This window comes from Neodiprion pinetum, chromosome 5 (assembly GCF_021155775.2).
Source record: "Neodiprion pinetum isolate iyNeoPine1 chromosome 5, iyNeoPine1.2, whole genome shotgun sequence".
NCBI lineage: Eukaryota > Metazoa > Arthropoda > Insecta > Hymenoptera > Diprionidae > Neodiprion > Neodiprion pinetum.
In genome coordinates, this window is record NC_060236.1 from 19,998,895 (window position 1) to 20,024,884 (window position 25,990).

Sequence of the window (25,990 nt, forward strand, 5' to 3'; positions counted from 1 at the left end):
TGTACGTGTATATGTGTACGTTTATATCTCGACGACGCATAAATTATTTCGGTAAAATATTGTGTTCACAAGAATGTTGGTATATACGCCAAGTAAATGTCAGAAGCAGGACGGTAATAATTTATCACCATACGAACGTGTAACCATACAGCTATAGATTGGAAATATACAGAAACAAATGTTTTACTTACGGTTGAGTTGGGTTAAGGAAGCTCAGTTTTTGTTGGGTTAGGTTAGGGAACCTTGGATCAGGTTAGTTTGCGTTAAATTGAAGAAGCTATTATCACATGAGGATGACAATGAAATAAAAATTCGATACCACATTATCCTAACTAAAATTATCTCATTGACCTAGATCTCACGATCTGCAAGTAACTCGTGCTATCCTACACCAATTTGATTTAAAAAAATTTCCGACAGACTGCATAGTATATATATATATATATGTAAGGAAACGATAAGAATTAGTTCGATGTAAAAACTTGATTTTAAATTTCAGAGGATCGGTCGTAAGCGGGAACAATTATAAATGCTCCTCCCTATGCCCTTCATTTTTACCCAAGGAACGAATCGTTCATCATATACTTTTGATACTTCCGGGACGCGAAGAAACCAGCGAGCGGCGTTCACCAAATGTTCATTCAGACAGCGACGACGCGAGAGAGTGAAACAGAAATAGAGCGGAGATGAACATATTTGTAACACTTTCTCCGATTCCTTTTCGATTCCTCCATGACTCCAATTTCGAGAATCCATCTGCCTCGGTGGGCCTCGACCTTTATCTCGAAGGGGTGCATAGCCGTATAGATAGTTATGAAACCAGGCTGCTAGATGCCGCCAATTTTCAACGGATCGGGCTGTGTAAGAGATGAAAGACAAAACGAGGAGAGAAAGAAAAATGAAGAGAAAAATCGGCGGTAGGTGAGGGAAGGAGGGGGGGGGGGGGGGGGAGAAAAATGGATGGGAACACATGTCGCTCGCTACGTGCCCCGCCGTGGTGGCTATATGCGTGGGATTCATATATTATTATATCATATAGGTATACATATGTATTCGCTGAGCGAAACGATAGAAAAGTAAAAGAGAGGGAGAATAAGAGGAGGAGGGAGTACGCTGAAAAGGGAAAAGAAGAAGGAATAGACGATCACCGAAACGAGAGGGAAGAGCAGAAGAGGGAGAAGAGGAGAGACAGACGAACTAATGCTGGGACCAGCGGGGGGCGTTTGCTTTCGACCATCTAATGATTTAGTTTAGTTCGCGGACACCAATGTTTGCGAACTCGATATTTTAAGACGCGTTCATAAATTTCACGCTCACTCGAGTTTATACGGCCTGCATTGGAAACAAATGAGAGCCTGGTGTATTTCCCGTTTATTATCACCCTCGGATTTACAAACACTAACAGAGCACCGACGCGTCATTTTTAAAAACTCGTTTTCTTACTCGCCGGCATCTTTGCTCCAGTTTTAAAGAAACAAACGAGCTCGCAGAGCTTTCTGTGCTCGTTAGAAAAACACGAAGAATCACTATCTGGACATCGTGATGCCACAAAAATTGTTTGAAATTTAACATACCACAAAATTCAATGGAAATTAAGCCATCGTATATTTTTAGGTCTTCGGGAACGAATGAGCTCGCAGGGCTTTTTGTGCTCATCCTAAACAGTTGAAAATTTTCATTCAGCCATCGTGATACCATAAGCATCATTGGTACTGAGCAAACAACAAAATTCGATAAGAATGAAATTGAAAGATGCTCAATTTTCTTGCATTTTACCTTCCGAAGACACATCAGTTTCCAAGGCTTTCCGTGCTCGTTGCAGAAACGTGAAAAATCACGATTTCGACACTGTGATACTACAAAAAATTATTGAAATCGAACATTAATAACGATTCAATAAGAATAGAGTGGTTATTTACTCACTTTTCTTCCACTCCTGGCTTCCAACAGCGAATGAACTCGTGGGACTTTCTGCACTCCTCGTTCTATAGAAATGAAAAATCAACATTGGATAAATCGACATTGGATATTATGATACCCGTAAACATGATTTCAGATTTGTTATGGAAAAAACATAAAATTTTCAAACAAATCAAGTCTGAGAATGCTCATTGTTCTTACATTCTACCGTCTAAAGAGATGCGATTTTATGGAGCTTCCCGTGATCATAATAAAATCGTGAACACAAACATTTGGCTGCCAATGACGATCAGAAGTGATGAAACGAGATTAAAACCTATAATAAGTGAGAATGTGTGACGGGTATAAAATAAAGCAGAAGGGTAATAACAATTCGTGTATCAAAATTGCTTGTCCGAGTGTTCAATGGCTAGTATAATCATTACCCGCCATATTTTCCTCCACCGTGACAAATCGCGGGCTAATGAACGAGCTACGAATCCTGGACAGAATTCGTAGAAGAGTGAATCTCGATGATCATCATCGTAGAATAAAATGAAGGAGAAGAAAGAACGCAGCCTTCGTGCGTTCGTCTTGATTCTTCGGAAAAGTTTGTTTCGGTTGAGGGCGTGAGGCAGCCTCACGATTATTTTCGATTGGCCAACCCTGTCCTCCGGCTGGGTGGAGCCGGAAAATCTATCCAGCTCTAACTACAGCCCGATGACGAGTGGAAACCAACGTGGTTTCACCATTTCATGGAAGAATATGACAATCTTTATTTTTTTCCGATGTAAGACGTCCGGCGAACATGTTTCCTTAAAATCTCGATGAATTCGCAAGGTCTGAGGACGAAGATAGTTAAAAAAAACTCGACGTCTGGTGGCTGGACGGATACCTGAAGGTGCAATAAATCAGCTGGTAATAAGCCATATATTTACCAGCAACACTGAATGGAAGGGAAAATTTGCACAATACGGAGCCAACCGATATTATTAAAACAGTGACGAGAAAAGTGACTTCTAGGTTTCACTTCCTTTTCGTCAATTCTTCTTTAGGGGTACTGGTACGTGACCCAAGGTGGTGGCAGGGCTCGACCGTCATTCCAAACACCATAAACCTCACAGTCAGTAGTGGTTTGCTAGATTTCCCTTATGATTTACAGTCCATAGGGCCGAGTCCGAAAGCCAAACAGAATGTTTATTATACCAAACACCAAGTCCTGGACAACTTTTTATCTCACGTAAACCAGCAGCAGTTTGCATTTATTGACCCATCCTTCTCCTCGAAGTCGACATCACGTTTCAGCGTCCTCTTATTCTACTTCTTATTTGATGACATGTCTTTTTTATTCTTCTTCATGTGCATTTATAGAACCATCCATATAGAACCATGTGATTCCTTTGCCCCTTTTTTCACTTCTTGTGTCAACAAAATTTGTGTCACAAAATGTGTCAAACAGTTTGTCAGCTTTTATCAGTAACCACGGGTAACAAAGTTTAGTAAGTTGCTCCAACGAATTTCCAAGACACAGTACCATCATCGTGTAACAGGGGGACGAGCGGTGAAGACTCGGATATGGAAAAGAAGACCTGTAATATCGTTTAACGAAAACTTATACAATACCAAGCCGAAGTTGGACGAAAGTCGTAGAACTGAAACTGGGTCGTCAGTACTAAGGTGTTGTCTGAAAACTTAGCAGTAACAGCATATCATTAACTCCAATTGGTCGGTTATCTTCAACTCAACAAACACGAATAATGGATCAGTGCTGCCAATGCTTTCCAAACACCAACGTCGTAAAAGGACAGTATCCAAGTTAGTGTGCAGTCAAAATTCCACACGAACAAGGTCCCGCATAAGTTTCCTGGAACTGTACAATGATCCATGAATCGGTTGTTCGGACTCGTTCCGCCGGTCAGAATCCATGCATTAGGAATCGGTGAAATTGGAAAACGATGACGTCACGATGGTCGCGTGTTTCGGCAAGTCAGTCAGGAGGACGAGTTCGATCGTCTCAAGGGAGTGACCTTGTATCGCCTGTCGAAAAGAGTCAGGTAGGCGAGCTGTATGCGAATAAGGATCCGCCCTGCAGAACTGGCAATAAATAAAGTCTTAAACGTTTTGAAGGCCTGAAAATGGTCCTTGCACAGATCGGCGAGGAGGTAATGATTTTCGAAAATTATTGTCCTGCATCCCCCTAGCGACTTGGGTGGCTCACACTTTTCTTCGGGCAAGTGAACGCGACGTTCTCTCATAGCTGCGAAGCATTTCGGAACGGCCATTGTCCGAACGCTCCATGAATCTTTTCGCTCACTCTCTCTTTTCGCAACGAATTCAAAACTTGGGAATTTCCGGCACCCTATTTTCGGCACAATGTTCTCTGCAACTCGTGCAGTCCGTTTACTTGTACATCTCTACACGGCCTTTGAAGGTTGCTACGTGTCTCATTTTTCCAGCCCTCCAACGCCCCTCCCTATTCGGACCGCACTCCGGGTTCCAGAAATCGTTCATAATAGGGGGCGATTTTTCGTTTAGACACATCGATTATACAGATTCTATTCTCGAACACTGCTTCACCTAGTCGTTGATCCTCTCGCAAATAGCCAAAAGCTACGGTGGGTCCGTTTCTATCTTCGCCACTATATTTAGACATCCGAAAAGTTCCATCAGTTAGAAGTGTTCCGGAAAAACTGGAGCCTTGAAGCTCGATTTCTCTAAAATTTTTTCGCCTTCTTTTAAAGAAAATCTTCCGAAAAAATAATAACAACAAGTTGTGCTGTCTATTTATTTTTTGTCAAAAGGTCTTTGAAAACCAGAGTTAATAGGTTCGATTATTTTTGTTTCTCCGGCCCAACTATTTCAGCAGTAAAGAACAGTAGCTTTTCTATTTCAGTAGTGACTAGTGATATTTATTTAGCGTATTAATGTAGAAACTGGAAATAGTAAATCTTGGAAACGAATAAAGAACTAAACAGCTGAACCAATTACAAAATATTTCCGAGTAGAAGGAATTTTTAATTAGAAAAATAAAATTTTAACTGCACGGGTAGTTAGTCTTCGGAATAATCGTGGAAAACGTTAATAAGTATATGATTATCATCAATTATTCACAACGACCAACCATGAAAAGTAAACTTTATAGTGAATAAATTTTCTCTGAAACCAAAATGCTTGATAAAAGTCTTTCTTTTTTACTTATCAGAAGGAGTTCATTTCCTTTTTTTTCAGTCTCTATTTTCTTCATGCCTCCTCAAAAAATAACGTCCTCAATAGTTGAAACTTTCAAGTTCGATCATCGATTTTTTTTTCTTTTCATAATTTTGTCTTGACACAAATAAAAATTCTCAGTTCTAGGCTAGTAAAAAAATCCGGAACTTTCAATCCGATCTATATTTGTAAGAATCTAAAGCGAATTGATTGAGCAAAGAAGCTTCTATATTCAATTTGAATTTCGTCCGCGTTCTGTTTCTTATTTTTTTTCTTAGTCTCTGCGTTATTATCTCCGCGTTAATGTAGTAAATTACACATCCAGCACTTGATTGCGTTTTGGTGATTATAATAGAGGTATCAGTGGGGCAGAATGATACACACGGATATGCCTAGCGTAACGAACAGGCCTTATAGCCGGTTCTGTAATTGCAAAAGGCGTCTACTACAGCGTATTAGGTGCGGCTGATCAAAGCTCGAGATAAATAAAAGATAATCATCTAATTATTCTATTCAACGTCGCGTCCCTCCGATATAAAACATCAACGACTAGCAGCCGACTTCTACGCTCGTATCGAATCAGAACGGTGCCGGTGATCGAGTCATTAAGATCATTTCAAAACGATTGTTTTTATTGTCTTAATCCGTACCAATGAGCTACTAATTCAAAGAACTATTAGGACCTTACGCAACAATTATTATTCGGAGAAAAACATACTGCTAAAAAAATGATTCCGGTTTTTCCAAGAGAGAAAAGTCGGTTCACGTCTTTTAGGATTTCCGTTCGACACTGAATTCACTAAACGGAGCATGAAAAGGAGGGATTTGAACGACCGAGTGTCGGATGGTTCGCAGGTAGACGAGGAAGAGGTTGGCGAAGCACATCCCAACTTCAGGGCTCATCCTTGCCGGGATATAAACTGTTTCTGGGAACGAACGGTCGTATATCTTTGCAGTGACAATGGCCTCCAGAGTCAGTCACCGAGTCACCGAGTCGAACCGGGTCTGCGAGAGAAAATTATTCGAGCATCCCTGGTCCTCGGTCCTGTCCCGGAGACCGATACCAAACTCCGAATTGACCAAGAAGACGAAGCGAAGGTCGAAGAACAACTTCCCTGTGATATGTTTTCACTTCAAACTCATGTCCAGTTGATTTCCTCAATTTCTGCCCCTTGTTTTCACTATGATTAGTTCTTTTCGTCAACATATTTCTGTGACTCTTGGAAGAAGCACTGAAATCAACACAATCCATTTGAACAGTTTTCAGACTAAATTAATTCGCTGTATTTTTCTCTAGTTACAAAAATGCGAGGAAAAAATTTTTTCACACTCTTCTTCTGCTGTTTTTGGTTTTTTTTAACGTTCTTCTTTCTTCGCCTGGTTCTTGGCGCGTAGAAAAGTTTTCAGTAACACTGAAAAGCAACGAGTGTAATACAGAAATCTAGAAAGTCACGGGTCATCACTTTCTGTATTCCAGGTAGAAGGAGGTCCAGTGACTATTATGCGCCAGCTCTTTGACGCGCCGGGACAAAATTACCACCTTCCTTCATTGCGAAAACGACCGAAGAATTTCATTTCATTTATCTCTGTTTCTGTTCTTCAATTCCTCGTAGTGACATTTAACACCAAAGTGCAGGCCGACCTCTGAACTGTACTTTTTACGTAATAAAGACGAATAGAAAAATGATAAAAACACTTGGAGCGACGAAAAAACAATGTCGCTTACAGAAATGTAACAAACGATTTCTCGTACATCGTCGCCTACAGCTTTTTATAGGTTTTCCATTAAACTTTATCAGCAGTTTTGAAATATGTTATTGTAAATAGTATATTTTGATCCTAGATCGTTCTTCCTATAGTTGCAAAAAAACATTTTTCAGTCTGAATCTCTTTTATTGCAATAGTTGAGAATAGTTTGTTTTTTTCTCAATAGTTTTAAATAGTATATTCAAATTCTATGTAGTTTTTTCGGTAGTCGTGATATAATATTTTTTCAACTTGAATAACTTTTTCCAATAGTTACGATCAGGGTAGGTACTCGAATTCCGAATGCTGATTTTGATAGGTCTAAATGATATTTTTCTAATCTGAATATTTTTTCCAACAATTCTCGTTTCACCAACAGAAACCATTGACGTTTCAATAATTTTATAATATTAATCGACAATATTTGTAACGGAAGCTGAAATGTTTTTTGTTCTCTAATCAACTATTCTTGCCAATTATTGATCCGCCAAACCAAAAGCTGTGACTCTACGATGAACCGAAGATCTGCGAATACGCAAGCGAATATGTTTCTTTGCTTGATCACGGCAATAATAACGGGGCGAATATACATAGATCGGTATCGTGGATGATCATCGAGGGTTGAACAAGTGAATGGCATTAGGTGTCCAGATTTTATCGATACATATACACTCACAGGAACAGGCAGCAATGGCCGGGGGTTGAAGGTATAGAAAATCGCTTTTACTTCGGTGGCGCAACGACGCGACGCGACGTGGCTTGGCTCTTGGCCTCCCAGACGGCTCGGGGTGCGAGCCACCCCCATTTTCTTAGCGCCCCATAGGGATACACGGAAACCGTTTCAGGGACCACATATCGCGCGACATCCACGGAACGACGGTGCTACACCCGATAGGGAACGACTTGATCCTGCGGACGCCGATCCTCGAGCCTCGACTTGCCAAAAATCGCCGACTTTGCAAAACGTTAAACGATCCTCTGCAGCTACGGCAGCTCGAAATTTCATCGAAGATCGAACGATAAGAGCGGTGAAAAACAAGATAAAAGTAAGATAAAGGGGAGATGAAGCGGAGAGGAAAAAGAGATTCGGAAGGGAAACGATACTGAGAAAGGATGCTAAATCTATAAGGCAACGTACGACGAATGCGGGGACTCAAACGAAACGGTGTAAGTACTTTTCATTTCATCAATCGTTATCATAAGTCTGGAATAGTGAAATCCTTTTCTTCAGATTCGTAAAGCTCACTAAAAACGATAAAATATTTAACATCGTACCATTATAGATTGATTACAAGTACGATATGCAATACTGAATTCCCTTATGGAAATCCTAATAGTTGAATTTTTGGTTCAAATTTATTGAAAAAATATTTGTTACGTTCCAAATAAAAGTTGAAATAATTTCCAGTGCCAACCATTTAGTTTTTTATGTGGTTTCGGAAATTATAAGTAAGCAGTCTTTATTTTTTTGTCGACGGTTTGACTATTTTAGCAGTAAGAAACACTATTTTTACTATTTCAATAGTTATTGCGATATTTCATTTACCGTTTTGCCAGTAAGATTTAACTCAAGATTTAAAAAACCTAACAGTTTGCGCGACTGATATTTTTGTTTCTTGCGGCGGAGAAATTCTGTCAAAAAAACTACATTTAGATTGAAAAAATGAGCTGATATTTGGAAACATTCTGACCTAACCTAAAAATCATTTACCAATATTTCATTATAGTATCAACTAGCCGTAACCGCTGTGAAAACAAATTCTCTAGGGAATAATTTCGCCCCGAGAATGGCATATAAGCGTTCAAATAAATGAAAATTCAAATTCATGGCATCGACTATACGATCAGTTTTTGGTACATTCTAAGAATAAACATGATTATTCTTTGATAATTATTACTATTAACTATTCCCACTATGTAAATAGTTGAGATTATTAGTTGGGAATTTTCGGCGCCACTACAAGTCAGATCGAATAGTCAACATAAGCAAAATTATTTCAAATATTATATTGTATTGACTAGTCAACTATTTAAATAGTTATTTGGAGGCTAGGAAATTGAATTCATGGCATCGACTATCAGCGAACAGTTTTTGGTACATTCTAAGAATAAACATGATTATTCTTTGATAATTATTACTATTAACTATTCCCACTATGTAAATAGTTGAGATTATTAGTTGCGAATTTTCGGCGCCACTACAAGTCAGATCGAATAGTCAACATAAGCAAAATTATTTCTAATATTATATTGTATTGACTAGTCAACTATTTAAATAGTTATTTGCAGGCTAGGAAATTGAATTCATGGCATCGACTATACGATCAGTTTTTAGTACACTCTAAGAATAAACATGATTGTTCTTTGATAACTATTACTATTTACTATTCGTACTATGTAAATAGTTGAGATTGTTGGTTGAGAATTTCCGCGCCACTGCAAGTCAGATCGAATAGTCAACATAAGCAAAATTATTTCTAATATTATATTGTATTGACTAGTCAACTATTTAAATAGTTATTTGCAGGCTAGGAAATTGAATTCATGGCATCAACTATCAGCGATCAGTTTTTGGTACATTCTAAGAATAAACATGATTATTCTTTGATAATTATTACTATTAACTATTCCCACTATGTAAATAGTTGAGATTATTAGTTGCGAATTTTCGGCGCCACTACAAGTCAGATCGAATAGTCAACATAAGCAAAATTATTTCTAATATTATATTGTATTGACTAGTCAACTATTTAAATAGTTATTTGCAGGCTAGGAATTTGAATTCATGGTATCGATTATACGATTAATTGTTGGTACATTCAAAGAATAAACATGACTATCCTTTGATAATTATTACTATTTACTATTCCCACTGAGCAAATAGTTGAGATTAGGTATTGGTTGATAACTTCCGACGCCACTACAAGGCAGATCGAATAGTCAACATAACCAATCATTTTTTTCCGTCGAGCTGATCTCTCGGCACAGGAGGTGGCGCTTCGTCTAACGATTCGTCGAGACTCTCAGGTGTCGCGGCGGTTAATTTCCCTTCAAAAGACCGACGGGGAGGGAAAAAAGGCAAGGAAATCACGCAGGCAAACTGAAAAAAAGATGAAAACGTGAAAAGAAAGAACTAAACAAGAAGGAAGAAGCGCCGCGCCGCTCGTCGTCGCCTCGCGACGCTGCCGGCAGGAGGGCTGATATTCGTCCCGAGGATCGCTCGGTGTCACCCAGTGTCAACCAACTCGGCGGCACGGAATTATCGTCCTAGTCATCGTCCCCTGAGAAGTTTCAAGGCGGCTCGTGACGCCGAGGGTAGCACACCGTGGTGTAATAATCGCGCAATTATAACGCCGATAATGGTAAGAAAAATTATATCGCCACACCGATCCGATAATGCGGGCACAATTTTAATTACATTGTTACATTTTCACCCTTCTCTGTCCCTCGATCTATCCTGGAATCGAAAGTAAATTGGTTTCCTTCACGTTCTATTGCTCGACATATAATCATTTTCCTCCCTCTTTTCTTCTAACTCTCTCTTATCTCGCACCGTTGTGCTCGTTGTGATCGTTGATCGCCTACAGGCATTTTTTTAATTTATTAATTATTGCAGTTTTTGACTCTTTAACAATTCACTTCAAATCTACAAGTCCCTCGAAATCTGATAACTATGCGAATTTCCTAATTTCTTTTTACTTCAAATTATCGCTGGAGGGATTATTTTAAATCGATGAAATATTTTTGAAGTCCGTGAATAATAATTTAATTGAACTAGGCATTTTGTGTGAAATCCAGGGTCAATTCTTTGTTTCTTGAAGACACATAAAAAATATCTTGCAAATTTATCATGAAGACCAATAAGAATGACTATATTGAATTTAGCACGATACTCAGGATCACCTTTATCACGATTTTAGAATGTTGATTGACTAAGTCTATACTTTCTCGGGCATTAAGTATTTATCAAATTTTCATAATTCTAACCGGCTAGAATCTGTTTAGAAATACTGTGATTATAATCGAATGCTTAGATATCGATACTTTATTTCAATTCGGTTCAAAATGATTCAGAACTGATTTTATTTAGAAAACTATATTCTACGAAGTCCCTGAAACAATTTTTTTCATTCCCTTTTTGTGCAGCAGTAATTCAATGTATTCATTTGTTGATTATGATCCATATCGTTGAGATCCTGCAAAATTAAATATTTGAAAATGTAGAAAATAGACTTCCGAATGAAACAAGCCATTTGGGTATTGAAATAAAATGATTTTACTAGATTTCTAACGATTTTGAAATGATTTGAAACGAAACATCGATATCTGAGCTTTTTTCTTGTAATTATGGAATTTTGTTCTGTATTTTTAAAGAAATCTTTGTAGCTTACGTATAAAATAATTTGACAAATACTCAACGTACGACTAAATCGAAATGAAATGATTGAATACGGTATTATAAAGATTTTTGGCCAACCAACCTTCTGAACAGTGAAGCGAATTTCACCGACAATGAATAAATACAAATATGAGAAAACGGCATCGATAATATCATCTTATTGATAAATCAAGACTGAACGAGGAAAGGAATTCGTGATGCGATACGAAGATAAAAAAAAAAATCCGAGTGAGGCTGTTTGCGTTTCTCATGGTCTCCTCGCCTCCCGCAGGACTAAGAGGACCCAATATCCAGGACGACGTGAGTCGAGAACGATCCGCAGGTGCAGGATCAGGAATCCAACAAAAAGCACGAAGCATGGAGAGATATTTTCCATCGAGGTTAACAGATTATAAAGATATCCCGTAATAAATATATTACACCTGTATCAGGAGGCCTTTTTTCCCCGGACGTTCGAATCCCGTCGGTGCGCAGCATTCAGGGCGTGACTTCGAAAACCACCAGGACCCAAACACCCACAGAATGGGAATTTCAATGCCTCTTCGAGTCGGTTTTCTGACCCCGCTCGCCCGGCGTTGTTATACCTGCTGCAGGACTCCGGGACAGCCAGTCGAGTTACAGTGTATTATTTACGACCAAGGACAGACCCTCCAAGGCCTGCCAAGGCCTTCGACAATTCGACTCCACACCCAGCACGGTGAAATCGGCGGGAATAATGCCGCGACGAATCTAACTAAAGACCGCGATCTTCTTTCGCCAGCTTCTAAGCTTCCAAACCTGCCTGTAAATACGACACGGAATTATACACCTTTGGGAATAAACACGGTTCCGGCATGGAAGTACACCCTCTCCGCTTCCTGGCTTCCACCACACTCGACACACAGTTCCGGAAATCGATGCATCGGATGCCTTCTTCACTCGTTTCGCAACATTCAATTTATACCACCAAATTCCGTTCTATATTTTTCAGCTTTCGTTACCCGCAGTGTCTTCGATTTTTTGTGATGAGCTTCTCTAGTCAGTTTCTTGAATTCGTACATCCTGACCTGGGAATTTCAAATTTCAGTAAATTTCTCTTCGGATCTGTTTCCCTGATATCTGAACTTGAAACCGGATTTTTCTAGAGTATTTTCTGGTCTCTAGATACCACAAATTTTTCACTACCTTGCATAACGATGTGAATTATTGGATATAATATACGTTATACCTTTCGTCCTTCTCTTGAATCATCCTTGGATCCTTGCGGGTATTGTTCATAATCCGTGCATTCGAGCAAGATTCCGTGATTCTTGATTTTTATCATTTTTTATGATTCAACGACCCGCAATTAGAGCAGTTCTCCAGACTGGATGGAGAGAAAATGAAAATATGAAGTCCAACTTTTGAATTATCCACCTCACGAAGCGACGTAAGAGTGACTGAAAGTCGTGAAGAATAATCATTCGGCATTGATTATGGACAAAATGATTTGGATTCGCTTCTTTTGATTGACCGGAAAAGCTCTCGAAAAAGATGAATGCGAAATCCTCGAGGGATGTCGCGGTATTTGCGCGTGCATGAACCACGGCAAGATGAATGAAGACTAACGAAGTAATCACTTGTTATCCCCGCAATTCCAGCCACTCTTGTCAGTTCCACGTATATGTACATATCGCATATTATACCGGATCGACGGTAATGAGACGATGTATTCAGAGGCTGCATGCCGGATGCGATACATAGACGACAGATTATCCCAGGATGAAATTTGTCACGTTAGTCGAAACACCCTATTTTTGTTTTTCTTTTTTTCCTTTACTGTAATCTCAGAGGAACAAAAATCATTGCTATGATTTTCCGATCGGAGTGTGACAGCAGATTTTTCGACCTGGTATATAATAGTCAAACAGTGATCGACAGTAGGTAACTAGATGTTACTGTGGAAACCATAACAAAGTCACATCACTTCTATCCGCTTGTTTTCTTTTTTCTAATAAATTTTCTCTGACATTTCAGATGCGAGTTCTTACTAATCGAATCATTAGAAACATGTAAATTATTGAAAATACTCAAACAACATTTGCAGGCAGTAATTGGGTATTATCGTGGAAGCCATAACAGTTCCAGATCATTGCAATTCTGCTTTGTTCTTCTTCCAGTAAATGTCTTCCGACATTTCCAAGTGAGCCAGCTCACCAATTAGATGATAAAAAATATGTTCAACGTGGCTATAACGAATGAGCAAATGGAGGCAATATAATAATAAGGTATTATTGTGGAAACCATAACGAATCCACATCAGCGTATTGCCGTTCATCCCCTAATAAATTCCCTACGAAATCAGCGTCCATTTTACGCGCCGTGAGCTTTCAAGGCCGGATATGAAGGTTCTTGCCGTTCGAAAAGGGATGAACGAGGCTTGTAAATATCCAGCAGAGAGTCGTCGGGGCGTCTGGTAGGATTTCGCGTCCCGGTTTTTCACGGTGGTCAACATGTGGGGCAGCTAGTCACCGGTCGAAAAGAGGGTGGGTAATAAAGGCAAGAGAGGCGCGTACCACGAGATAATAAGAGAAAAGCGGAAAATTCCGAACCGCAAATATATTGACGTTCGACCTCAAGCGTCCCGGACGTCGGGCTCGAGCAGTGAAAAGAGAGCTATTAGAGCAACGGGGGTGAAGACTGTGGCGAATGGCCCCGTCAACCTGGACGAATTCCAAACGGCGCCGAGTGAATCCCAACTGGGAAGAAGAGACAGGAAGAGAGAGAGAGAGAGAGAGAGTGACGTTTTTCGCGATGTAAGGCAACAATGAGACGTCCGAAACGGCAAACCGTCTCTAACTGCGCAGAGAACAATTCCATGCAGCCGGAGGACTAAATGGCGAACAAATACTTCACCTCCCCGTGAATTATTATATCCTGGAGGATACGCACGGTGAACTTGCGGGCACAAAAGTTTAGTTGTCACCGACGGTGAGGGATGAGGGTTGCACGGAATAACGTCTTCTTTATAATAACGAAACACTCCCTAGCTACGGGAAATTTTCGGGAAAGGCGGCTGCACGCGCTCACTGAAAAACCCTTTTTTACCAATTCAGAATTATTTTTGACGAGAAGAAAATTCGTACGGATCAAAATTCTTATAGTAAACTGTTAGGACTGTGAAATTATGAGACTTCTGACCTCTGACTTTGGCAGATTTTTCTTAATGTACGAAGACCTTCAGGAAGAAGGAAATGCGAAAGATGAATAAAAAAAAAAAAAAAAAACCGACTTACGTAGACATGTTGCGTGTTGATTCTGATTGTGAGTGTTTAGATCCATATTTCAGATGCTTCTCACTCTCTCTCGACATGCTGTGAGACAGATATCAATTTTTCGTCCGCCTTGACAGCTTCCTAATTGCGAAACGACAAGCGTATATAACCCAAATTCCATCTAGATCAAACGTCAATTGATATATCAAGTCGGGCAGACCCGTCTCGATATTAGAATTGTTGTTTCCACTTCTGGTTTGTTATCAAATGCTGATAGAGGGTATAAAAATTGCTATTATTGTTCGGAATATACATGACATAGACATTCAAAACAATTATACGCCTTGAAACTCACTGAAAAGAAGAGACCTACTAGACCAATTTTTTTCATTTTTCCATACGTTGTAGTACATCAAAAACCTTCAGGGACGTAATTTTTAGACGTGCTTATTCTAAACAAATCCTAAAGTTTTCTGCTAAAAAATAGGGGATGCAACCACTGAGGCTAAAAAACACTGCATGTACGATCATCTCTTGAGAGTGATTATTGTTCGATTGGTTTTATGAAAATATAATAGACGAATTTTTACCGCCCCATCACTGAAATCAATTTCAAATCATTTACAAAGAATCGCCAAATTTTTTCTGATTCTTACAGCAAGTCTGAGATAGCCCGCATTGTGATCAAAGTTTCTTATCGAAGTGACATGAGAAAAACTTTTTTTCGCACTATATATTTTATCGTGAAAGTAACAATGTTCCAAAAAATCTATAACTGCGAATTTTTAGTCGGCATTAGTGATAACATATGGAAAAAAAAATACACATCGTACGAGGCAATCTAGACGAATTGCACTGCCTCTAAATAAAAAAAAGTCAGGTTTCGAGGTTGTGCAATTCGTCTAGATTGCCTGGTACGATGATGTGTATTTTTTCCCAGATAGTAGCAGTAATTCTCACCAAAACCTCGCGGTTACAGATTATTTGGAACATTATTACTCTTGCAATAAAATATATACTTAGAAAAAAAGTTTTACCCATGTTAATTTCCATAAGAAACTTCGATCACAACGCGGACTATCTTAGAGTCGATGTAAAAATCTGAAAAAATTAGGCGATTGTTTTCGAATTATTTGAAGTTGATTTGGGGGATGGTCTGGCAAAAATTCGTCGACACCCTGAATAAGGACCACCCTAATGCGCATACTTTCATCATCAGTGCACTAATGTCTAAGTGACCATGATCTGTGTATTCTCGTTCGGAACTATTCTGCGATGAATTCAGAAGACCTCAACTTACAGATACATGTCCTTGAAAGTAGTTCGTCGTGTGGAAGCGTCGCATAGTGAAAGAGCCCCGACCGTAAACCTTGGGGGTCTTCGGGTATAGTTTCTCCTGAAAAATTGCCCTCCGCCAACACGTCGAGTATTTTTTCGAAGCGGAGGATGCGAGTTGGCAGAGCGTGGAGGGTTGGCTGCATCTAGACACCGGAAGTGAAAACAATACTGCAGAGTCTGCTCGAATGGCGAGTGGAGGAAGCAACTGACTCCATTGCATTTTTCCCCGGTCGTCTGCTGAAAAAACAAGGGATGCTCGGTGAAATTGCCGCCCAGCGTTGAAACATTTACGGGTTCACGGTAGCTGTGTATCGGAAATTTTCAGCCGGCTCGGTATCTCTTAGAAGAAAATTTACTACCTCGACACTCCGAAGCCTTCGGCCGATGAAAACGTAGTCGATCTTGCAGCCCGGTTGTCATCTCCTTCCTTTTACATTCGTCCCACGAGCTGGTGAGTTTGGTTTTTGGTTTACAACCGAGCGAGCGAGTTAATTCTAAAAACAGGATTTTCCGAATATCTTGAACGTTCGTAAAATTGAGAAGGATGGGGGATGAAAAAGCGTCGGTGTGAAGGTCCGAATTCCTGGGTCCGAACGCTGCGAGTCTTTTGTGTTAATAAAGTCACGCGGGCGACGAGCTCTAAAAAGTAGAAAATGTTTCTTTATGCTGGCTGTATTTGGTCGCAGACAGGATCGTACCAATGCATTGCGGCTTCTCGCCGAAGGCAGTCGATAATTTCACGACAGTTTGACCCCGAAGAAAAATGGTCGCTTATACTCTTCAAGTGGATCTTAGGTGACCGGTTTTCATTCATTTTTGTGGGACGAAATTGAATGAACATTAACAATTGTAATAAATATCGTTACCTTTACTTCATTCCTTGATACTCAACGATTAATTCTCACATTGCGAGCGAGTCTGCTACCGATTTGAACGACGATCGTGACTGCACTACGGAATCCAGATGGCCGAACGCATCGGTCGAACCATAAACTCGGATTGACCAGCGATAAATAATGGTGAAAACTGAAGCGTTTATCTCGAGTTTAATAAAATCGGGTTTAGTTCCAGACGTCGCTACCAACCAACCAGTAACACGGAATTTACGAGGTGGGTTAAGCAAAAAAACCCGCCACAGAGAGCAATAAAGGTGACAAAATATTTCGCTCGATATTTATGGGCAGCTGTATTTCATAATTCTAGCCGCCAGCTCCGTTCTCTGTCTCTCTTTTTCTTATCTCTTTCCCCGCAGAATTTCATTTCTTCCTCAAATGATCATTTATTCATTATTATCGTGCGAAACTCGCAAGTGACCTCCCCCCTCCCCAGGATTCCTGGTGAAAAAATACTAAGGTCAGTGTTTTTGAACAATATTCTTAAAGAAATCTGTTTATTGCATTAGTTACTTTGATCATCCTCTGAATATTGTTCCGATTATTTCCATGTAATTCAAACTGTCTCAGAGATTTGATGCAGATTTTACAAATAATTTTGAAATATTTTCGGAGGCTTGATCAAGAATTATTGAAGTTGAAAGTGAATTTGTTGGAGAAATTGAAACCGAAAAACCCCTATAGATGATAAAAATATATCACAGATATTGTAAGAACAGTTTTTATGACGTGTTTTGTACAAATTCCTCACTTTCTATAATTTTGATGAAAGCCGGTGTGTTCATATCTGAAAACTTTATATAAAAACTCTGAAAATGTTGGCATTACTTGAAGTTAATCCGAAACTAATGTGAAAACAACGAAGTTTAGGAGATTTCCTCGGGGTTAAAGGAATTTTTGTTCCGAAATGTAGTGAGAATTATTTTTCCCGGGAACGTCCAGCGATGCGAATGAGAGATAATAAAAAAAAAATGATGGGACTGAGAATGAATGAAAATAATCGAAAGCCTGTTAAGGAATTAAAAAAAGACTGAGACAGTCCGATATTTCTTATCTTGACCACATTCTCAGGCGGCTCGAAGTCATGAATGAGACTCGGTAGTGAATCTCGAGAATGAATATCGTAACATGATATTTCCCTGCCCTTGGCATGTGGATACAGAGGTTCCTGTAAGGGGAGTAGAATAAACGAGAGAGAGAGAGAAGAAAACAGGACCCCCGGTCAAACAATGAGATGAAATAATCCGAAAGATTTGATCTACAATGTCCTCGTGTAAGAGAGTCTGGAAGGGGTGAGTATAAAGCGTTCCAGGACGGGGAAGGTTCACACTCGAATCGGCCCAACCTGCCTCGGTAATCAGCGTCGAAGAGCCCGAGATGCTGCTAGGCTCGATGGAGATGCCGGCGATCTTACGGCGTCCGAGTTCCATAAAGCCAGAGTTTTATCCCCTTGACTTGGCCACGTGATCAAACCGGCGTCGGGAGGCGGAATAACGACAAGTCCGATGACGGCGTCACAGTGTCCCGTATTAGGACGTCTCCCACGGTTCACTGTAATGGTGTAATTTTTTAATTGCTATCTCTAATTGGACATTGGCGACGAACGGACGACCCGTCATGCATCCACACAGACGCGCCATCGTCGATGGGGATAAACTCTACAAGGCCAAGATGGAGTGTCCGGGTTAACAAGGATCCCCTCAATGGCGCCGGTGCCAGTTCCTCGGAATATATCTGCCCTTTGGATCGTATAATAGACGCCATGCCGCATCTCATACACTCGGCGACAAGGGTGAAGCAATTAACGTGTGTGGACAAATACTCGTTTCGCCGTATCTCATTGTCAACGACACTGCGGGCTCTAATTTGATTGCGGTTCATTTGCGGTGTCAAACGATTGATCCTCTTATTGGAAAAGGACGTTCGGGGTCGGACGCGAATGCAACGAGAGAAATTTTTAGTTCCGGTTACCGTTCAGTCCTTAACTATTTTCATTTTTTACCAAAATCGAAAAATTAGTTCCAGGTACGAAATGAAAATTAGTTTTATAGCTGTTACCGGAAAGTCTGGTATCCGTTACTATTCTTTCTCATCACGATCACTGTTATCACTAGATTTTCTTGTCAATGTTGCGAAAATTTAATGCTTGTGCAACGATAAATTGACTTTAAAGCCTTGTTTAACTAAAAAAGTATAGTAAACCGAACAAACTGATTTTGCGTTACAATTACCAAAAAACGATCGACAATAGCGCAAAATGGTTACGCGTACCTCGTTATTCGTAATTCCAACGATATTCAAACAGTTCTTTCAACGATACCTGTTTTACTGAATTTTTCTAGTTACTATAACGAATGAAATTTTTCTCAGTGTGGAAACGTAACACATATATGGCAGTTAGTCCCATCGTCTCTCAACTATTGAACGGATTTTCTGTTACACGGGTAACAAATTTCGCTGACAGACCAATTTGATTTTGAAACAGGCGGCATTTCTACGTTTCATAGCCCACAGTCGAATCGGCACTTGATTTTCGTATCCCCAATGCAGATTTTCATCCTGGTTTGAGAAAACGAGTTACGAAAATCGGCTTCGGGTCATGAGCAAGCGTAGTTTATTGTACTCGATTCCATTCAATTCCACTCCATTCCATTCTCCAAGTCTCGAGCAATTCTGAATGCAAAATCGATTTTCCGTTATTAATTCGTCGGCCATCCCACAAAATCGGTCCTAATATTCCTAATAGGAAACGATCAGTGGGCACGGACTAGACAACGGAAGAAGGTAGGTACTTCGCTGGCCGTATCCAATGTTATAAATGCATCTCGGTCCGGCACGGACACATTCAATATATCGATACATATCGATTTGTATCCAAGAGGACGAAGCGTAGGGGGTTTAAGGTGGTGTGGGGGAGGAGGGGGAAACGAAGTTTAGATGGATGGACCGTGGCCTGAAATCTATTAGTCATTCTCCGCCGCGTTCACCACTCACGAATCAATATATGGGCACCAATACCAACACCCGGAACCGATACCTCATTGGCCATTCGTCGTGGAAACACCAACCCAGTGAAGACAGCCGAACAAACGCGCTCGCAGGGATTATCTCGAATAGATGGTCTGTGCATGTGTGTGCGAGTGTGATGAGAGACTAGCCGCCGGTGACCACAACGCGCCTTCTATGCTCGCGTGGAATGTTAATGCGGTTATAGCGCAATCCGTTCACGATCACATTCGTGCCATTCGTCCTGCTCCTCCTTACCACTCACCCTCTTATGCCACGAGCTGGAGCTTGTCCAGTCGATTCAAAATCGCGGACTCAAACCAATCTGCAAACTTCATTCCTGCCTGGTTATGGTAGACTTGTTTCATCGGACTTTAATGGGCTGTAATTTGGCGTCAGTCTAACGCTATCCGATGTCGATCTATTGCTTTCGATCTGAGCCTGCATCCGATGGTGAATATTTGAATCGACCAAAAAAATGTTATTTGCGGTAGTCCGTATATATTATGTGAATCTTAGTCAATTTTGACACCAGAATTATTTAAAGTACTAAAATACCAACCATCATTCGACTAACTCAGTCGGCGTGACGTTGACGGATGACGGAACCTTACTTGAAATTGGCAGAAAATCAATTAACGAGACGGTGACTGAGATCAACGTCTGTCAGTAAATGTCAATAATCCAAAAGTAGAAGTTGTGTCGCCTCTACGTCCACGAATATCTTCAAAGACAAAGTCGAAACGAAAACTCGACATCATGTAGAAGTCGTCATTGCAAATGTGATAAGAACGACAAAATATTAGGTTATGACGTTCTAGGGCATTGAATTTTTCCAGACATGGTAAAAATTATCAGATTTCTTCAGCTCTCACAATCCCAAGTTTCGCTGACTGAAAAATTTCGGTAAAATTAATTTCACTTTTCCGGTGTAAAATATCAGGTCCCATACCGAGTATCGTCGCAATCAACGTTTAAAGACATCGTCTCACAAACAAGTCATTCATATTTTGGTTCTGCGATCAAATGTTTAAAGCACATAGGTTATCATTGTCAGGATTCTCGTGTGTTCATCATCATATCAATCCAAAATCTCAACCGAAACGCGTTTCAACGTTGACGAATTGTTAAACTCTATCATAGGGTTGATTTTCTCACCATACTACCAAATTACAGGGTACCATTTTCAGAGTTCTCTAGTTTTCGTCATCCTACCGATCCAACCTCATGATCGACTTGCATTTCAACTTGGATAAGCTCTCGAACTTCCTCATGAAAGGTCCAACCACTCTGAATTCCGACCTGAAAAGCATTTGACATTACCCAACGAACAAAGCCGAAGACAAATACCTCAATATCCCGCGTCCGGATTGAGTTTTCGAATGGCGTACAGGATCAGGGTATAATTTGCGGGATTGTTTAAGTGGCGATTGTACACTTTGCAAATTAAAGAATAGGTTTGATACGAAGGAACGGGGAGAAGAGGGTTACGTTCAAGTGGCGAGTTTATATCGAGTGGACAACTGGGAAGAGAGCTGCTCACTTCCCGAGTCTGGATGCTGCATGGGCTCACTGGCTCACTGGCTCACTCAGTCGAGGCACTTCGCTCAATTAATTTTCATCTCCCGTTCATTGCCGGCAACTGAGCAACCCTCTATGCACTCAGTCATTACACCAGTTTCCTGTACTCCCAGTCGGTTGATCACGCCCAACCTACGGGACGGATTGTTCCTAAGAAAATTAATTACGGCACTTCCTGCCCATCACGAAGACCTCTCTCTCTCTTAATTCGTATTCTCCGCTATTATTTCTCGCCCTCGATGTCCACTAATCGCAAATTCGATGACCACACTCGGCGGGACATGAGAACTATCAGGGAAAGTATCTCAGGTGTACCCCATCGATTCTTTTCATTTTGTGAAATTTTGCAATGCGTCAAAGAAAAGTGAGACATGGATTTTTTTGAAGTGCCAATTCGGCCGTTTGCGGGTTAAGAACCACCCCCAAGGTTGACCCCCCGAGAAATAAAGCTCGTCAGTTCTGAGGATCAAATCCCGACGGATATTATCGCCTATTAATAGTAAATAATGACCGAATAGTTTCATAAATAAGTTTTTCGTCATCACCTTTTCAAGCTTTCGGGGCGGTTTTCACCCGTTAAAAGACCAAATAGGCACGTTAAAAAAATACGTGCGTAATGCTTGAAATTGTAGTACAACGTATTACAAAATAAAGAAAATCAGTGAGGTATGCTTGGGGTAGTTCCTTTGTGAGTTAAGTGTAGATGTAGTCGAAATCACGAACCCCAGAATTTTTTCGAATATCTCCAAAACGGTGCGTCCGAATAGTTTTTCCTCACGTTTTTGGATGGTTCTTCAAGAATAGATTCCAATGAGAGTATAAAATCACTCAAAATCGGCAATATTTTATGTCGTCGTGTGAATCGTAAGAAGAGTTTTCAGGTATTGCCGTCAACGTCCGTTCGAACCCTGTTCCAAAAAATGACACCCATTAAACTGACACAACTAGATGAAAGAACAAGCACAGAAAACATGTATCGTAGTTTAGTACTCGCTTGGTTGTGTCGGCTTGATAGATGTCAAAAATGCCAACTCAAGGAGCACGTCTCTCGTTTCAACAAATCATACTATATTTTTTCGGGTTTGAGGGCAGTTTTGAGTAATTTCAACTCCGTCAAGCCCTGTAGTCGGAGAAACCAAACAAGACAAAAAAAAAAAAAACTTCTCAAGACAAAAATTATCATAATTTTTGTGACCCTTATGTGCCGCGACGGAAAGAACAGCCAAAGACAAAATGGACCTAACGCTAACTCATCTGCAACTACCACGCCCAATTTCCTTGTCCCAAAACTAACCGATCCTCAACCCTGTTATCGAAAAATTTTCCACCCCCAAAATAAACCGCACGTGATGCATTTAAAAAAAAAAAAGAAAGTAAAACGAAATGAAAAACGGAGAGATTCAATGCAGAACAAGGAACCAAAAAAAGACGTTGCGTAAATTATTCTGAAGGTTCAACTATCGAATTAGTCACTTATTTTTTGACAGTAAAAAATATACAAATTATAATGGTACTAGATGAATATTGCGTGTGTTTTTTTTTCAAGTTTTTTCAGTGTGGCTGGAAAGATATTCATGAAATCCTGCTAAGATATTCGCTTTGATTTAAAATACGTTCAATCGTAATAAAAATTGGACAAATGAATACGTGAATGAAATCAGAATCAGTGAATATAACGACAAATTATTTGATGATAAATAAATAAACGCGCAAAGGAAGAAAAAGAGCACGAAATAAAGAAAGAAAACTCGAGTATTTCGTATCGCTAATTGACTCGTTCAGCGCTCCAAATATTCCCCGAGCACAGTTTTTTCGAGTGATATTATCAGCAGCTATAGAGGCTCACATCCGGGCTCTATCAATAACACGAATGAAATAAGTTCATTAGTTTTCCTATTCGACCTCGCGCTTACAGATGTAGGTACATATACGTAGGTATATTTATAGACTACAGCTCGAGTGTGTGTAGTACAGAGTATAAATGTATGTGTGTACGCGTAAGCGTATAAACACGTATAGATATACATAGATGAGAGGAAAAGAGGAATGAGAATCGTAGACTTACCCCTAAAAAATGATCGGCAACCCCCGCCGTGCGGCAGATGCGAGTATTCCTTTCCCAACGCAACCCTGCAGTGTGTTTGTAGCCACACATGTATGTATATTTTCATACTTATATACGCAACGAGGATACAAATAACGTTTGTGAGAAAATACGGGGTTTCCAATGTTCGAAATCAAATGAAAGTAAATGTAAAATTGATGACTAAACAAGAACAAATGGGACACTTTCATCCTTTAAACTCAAAATTCGCAATCACGTTGTAATATAAATATGTAACAATAAGGATAATTTTCCGGAACTGAAAACTTGAACTACGATGAACATAAAAGTTACTACCTGAAATCCATTAATTACACGGCGTAAGGTTTTCCACTTTTTAACGCGCTTATCGAAATTCGATTAGAGAATCTAAGAACGCTTACTTTGTTTTCTTACTCCGGATAAAGGGTACGCTATAGTATTCAAAATTTATAAATGTAGTTAGATATATTTTTGTACGATTTTCGACAACGAAACGCCAACGAAAATTAATAACAAATTGTGCTAATAAAAATATGCCGAAGATGTTTTCTTTATCGACTTAATGAATATGTTTACTAATGAATGGATGAATCTGCAGAAGCAGGTTACAAAAAATGATTGTAAAAAAATGTGTGGATTTTAATGTATTCACTGACTCACCATCAACTCCCGTCGCGCTTTGCCAAAAAAATCTTGTCAAGATTCATTATATCACGATGCCCAATTACGCGTGTGAATAACACAGAATGAACAGCGAATAGAACGTAAGAACGTCATAAGACAGAAGCTAGCAGAAACAAAAAAATAGTGATATAGCTCATTCGGAATATAAGAAAACAAAGAGAAGAGAATCGCGATTGATGAAAGGTTTATGCGACAGAATTACAAAATTACGAAATAACGGAATATATTGTAAATAGAATGACTCGGTAAAAAATAACGATTTAAAAGTTGTCAACGGAATGCGAAAAAATAGAAAAAAATTAACATGTAATAAAAAAACTGAGTGGATGACAAAATTCATAATACGTAAACAAGTAATCCTTAGTAATGGATATCAAATGAAAAATCTAGCAAATTAGCAAAATTTGTTACTGATTTGTATGCTGTTGATTTAACGATTGGAACGTTTACACAAGAAAGGACATTTACAGAAAATGTAATAATGTGAAAAAAGCAACAAATTTGATAAAACATTGTATGTAAATAGAATAATTTCCTTGATTTAGACACCCAAATTAGCATCTTGGATATTACAATAAATGCCCGCAGCCCACTGACCTACCTATTATTATATAAAGATATGTAAATATGTTCACAAGTGAGAAGCGCGTGCGATTATAAACGTTTGTGGTGACAGGTAGGGGCGACAGAAGGCACGATCGGTATTCCGATTTGAATTTAGATCCCCGAGAGTGACTAATGCGTCGTAAAGCATCCGTGGAACACATATCTGTGACCACCGAACAACCTTAGCCTTACAGCCTCGAAGCCTTTTTATAGCTGTAAAATCCGTCGTAAAAATTTCGCTGACCCGCAGGGTGCGCGAAACAATAAATATTAACGGTTTGAGAATACTAAAAAGAGGAAGGAAAGAAAAACGTGCGGTACAAGTTTAAAAAAATAAAAAAAAGTTGAGATAAAAATAAACAAGGAAACGCCGTTTCTCTACCAACTCGTAAATCACAACGTGACTCGGTCCTGCCGCAGTTTGGAAATATACATAATGCCGAGGGTATAAAGAGGCGAAGTGCGTATTGGCACTGCGGCCGCGCCTATTATTATACACAACCTGACGTGTCTTTTATATTCGGCCTCGAATTTCACCTCCGAGTTCAGAGGAGTGTAGAAAATAAACAAGCAAACGACACAGCTGTGCAGAAAGAAAAAAGGCATTGAAAAATTCCCTAAGAATTTGAATATAAAAACACGTAATGCCACCTAATATCGGCGTAGATTTATCTTAGGGCTTCACTCGCAAAACGCTGAGTCGTTGGTTTTTGGTATTGACAAGTATGATACTGGCCATGAAAATTTTACACAACACACGGAAGTTTTGTACGTCAAACATTCTGTTCCAACCTTGTCAGGGCGAACCGTGGATCTCGAAAAATGAAGAGGTTATGACCGTGATTCATCTCGCAAGCGTGGAGCTCACGTCCGCTTGTCATCGATGACGTAATCTGCGAATGACGAGCGACGCCGTTGAGTTGCGCTCGTCTTCGGCTGAAGAAAACATAGATTTCTGGACGCTTCTAATCACTTTTCAAAGCACTAAGGAATCACAACAAACCGTTAAGCAACTGCAAGAGATATTTTTGACAACACTCGGCACTTCTGCTCACTCACTCATCACACGCGGTGCTGTAATTAACCTGTTTCCAACAGATCGCTCTGATAATAACTGAACGATCTGTCTGAGAGTTCGATTCTCGATCTCGCCGTTCCACTTCAAGCGCATGCGCAAACTCCGCAAATATTAATTCACCGTTCCATTCGGTTCCATAACAGCTACAGAGTTAACCTCAATAACAACATCACAAAGAGCGGATTTTGTACAGAATATGAATTTGTATGTGTTTAGTAGAATGTGAGACGCTCT

At 39.8% G+C, this 25,990-nt stretch overlaps 1 long non-coding RNA gene across 1 annotated transcript; it reads right to left on the reverse strand.

The window, feature by feature from the left end:
• Nucleotides 1-1,776: 1,776 nt before the first annotated feature.
• LOC124218898 (uncharacterized) lies at nt 1,777-15,898 on the reverse strand. The gene is made up of 3 exons (XR_006883231.2): nt 15,785-15,898; nt 1,924-1,985; nt 1,777-1,856 (listed from the first exon to the last, which is right to left on the reverse strand). It is a non-coding gene; the product is annotated as an uncharacterized lncRNA (long non-coding RNA).
• Nucleotides 15,899-25,990: the final 10,092 nt, after the last annotated feature.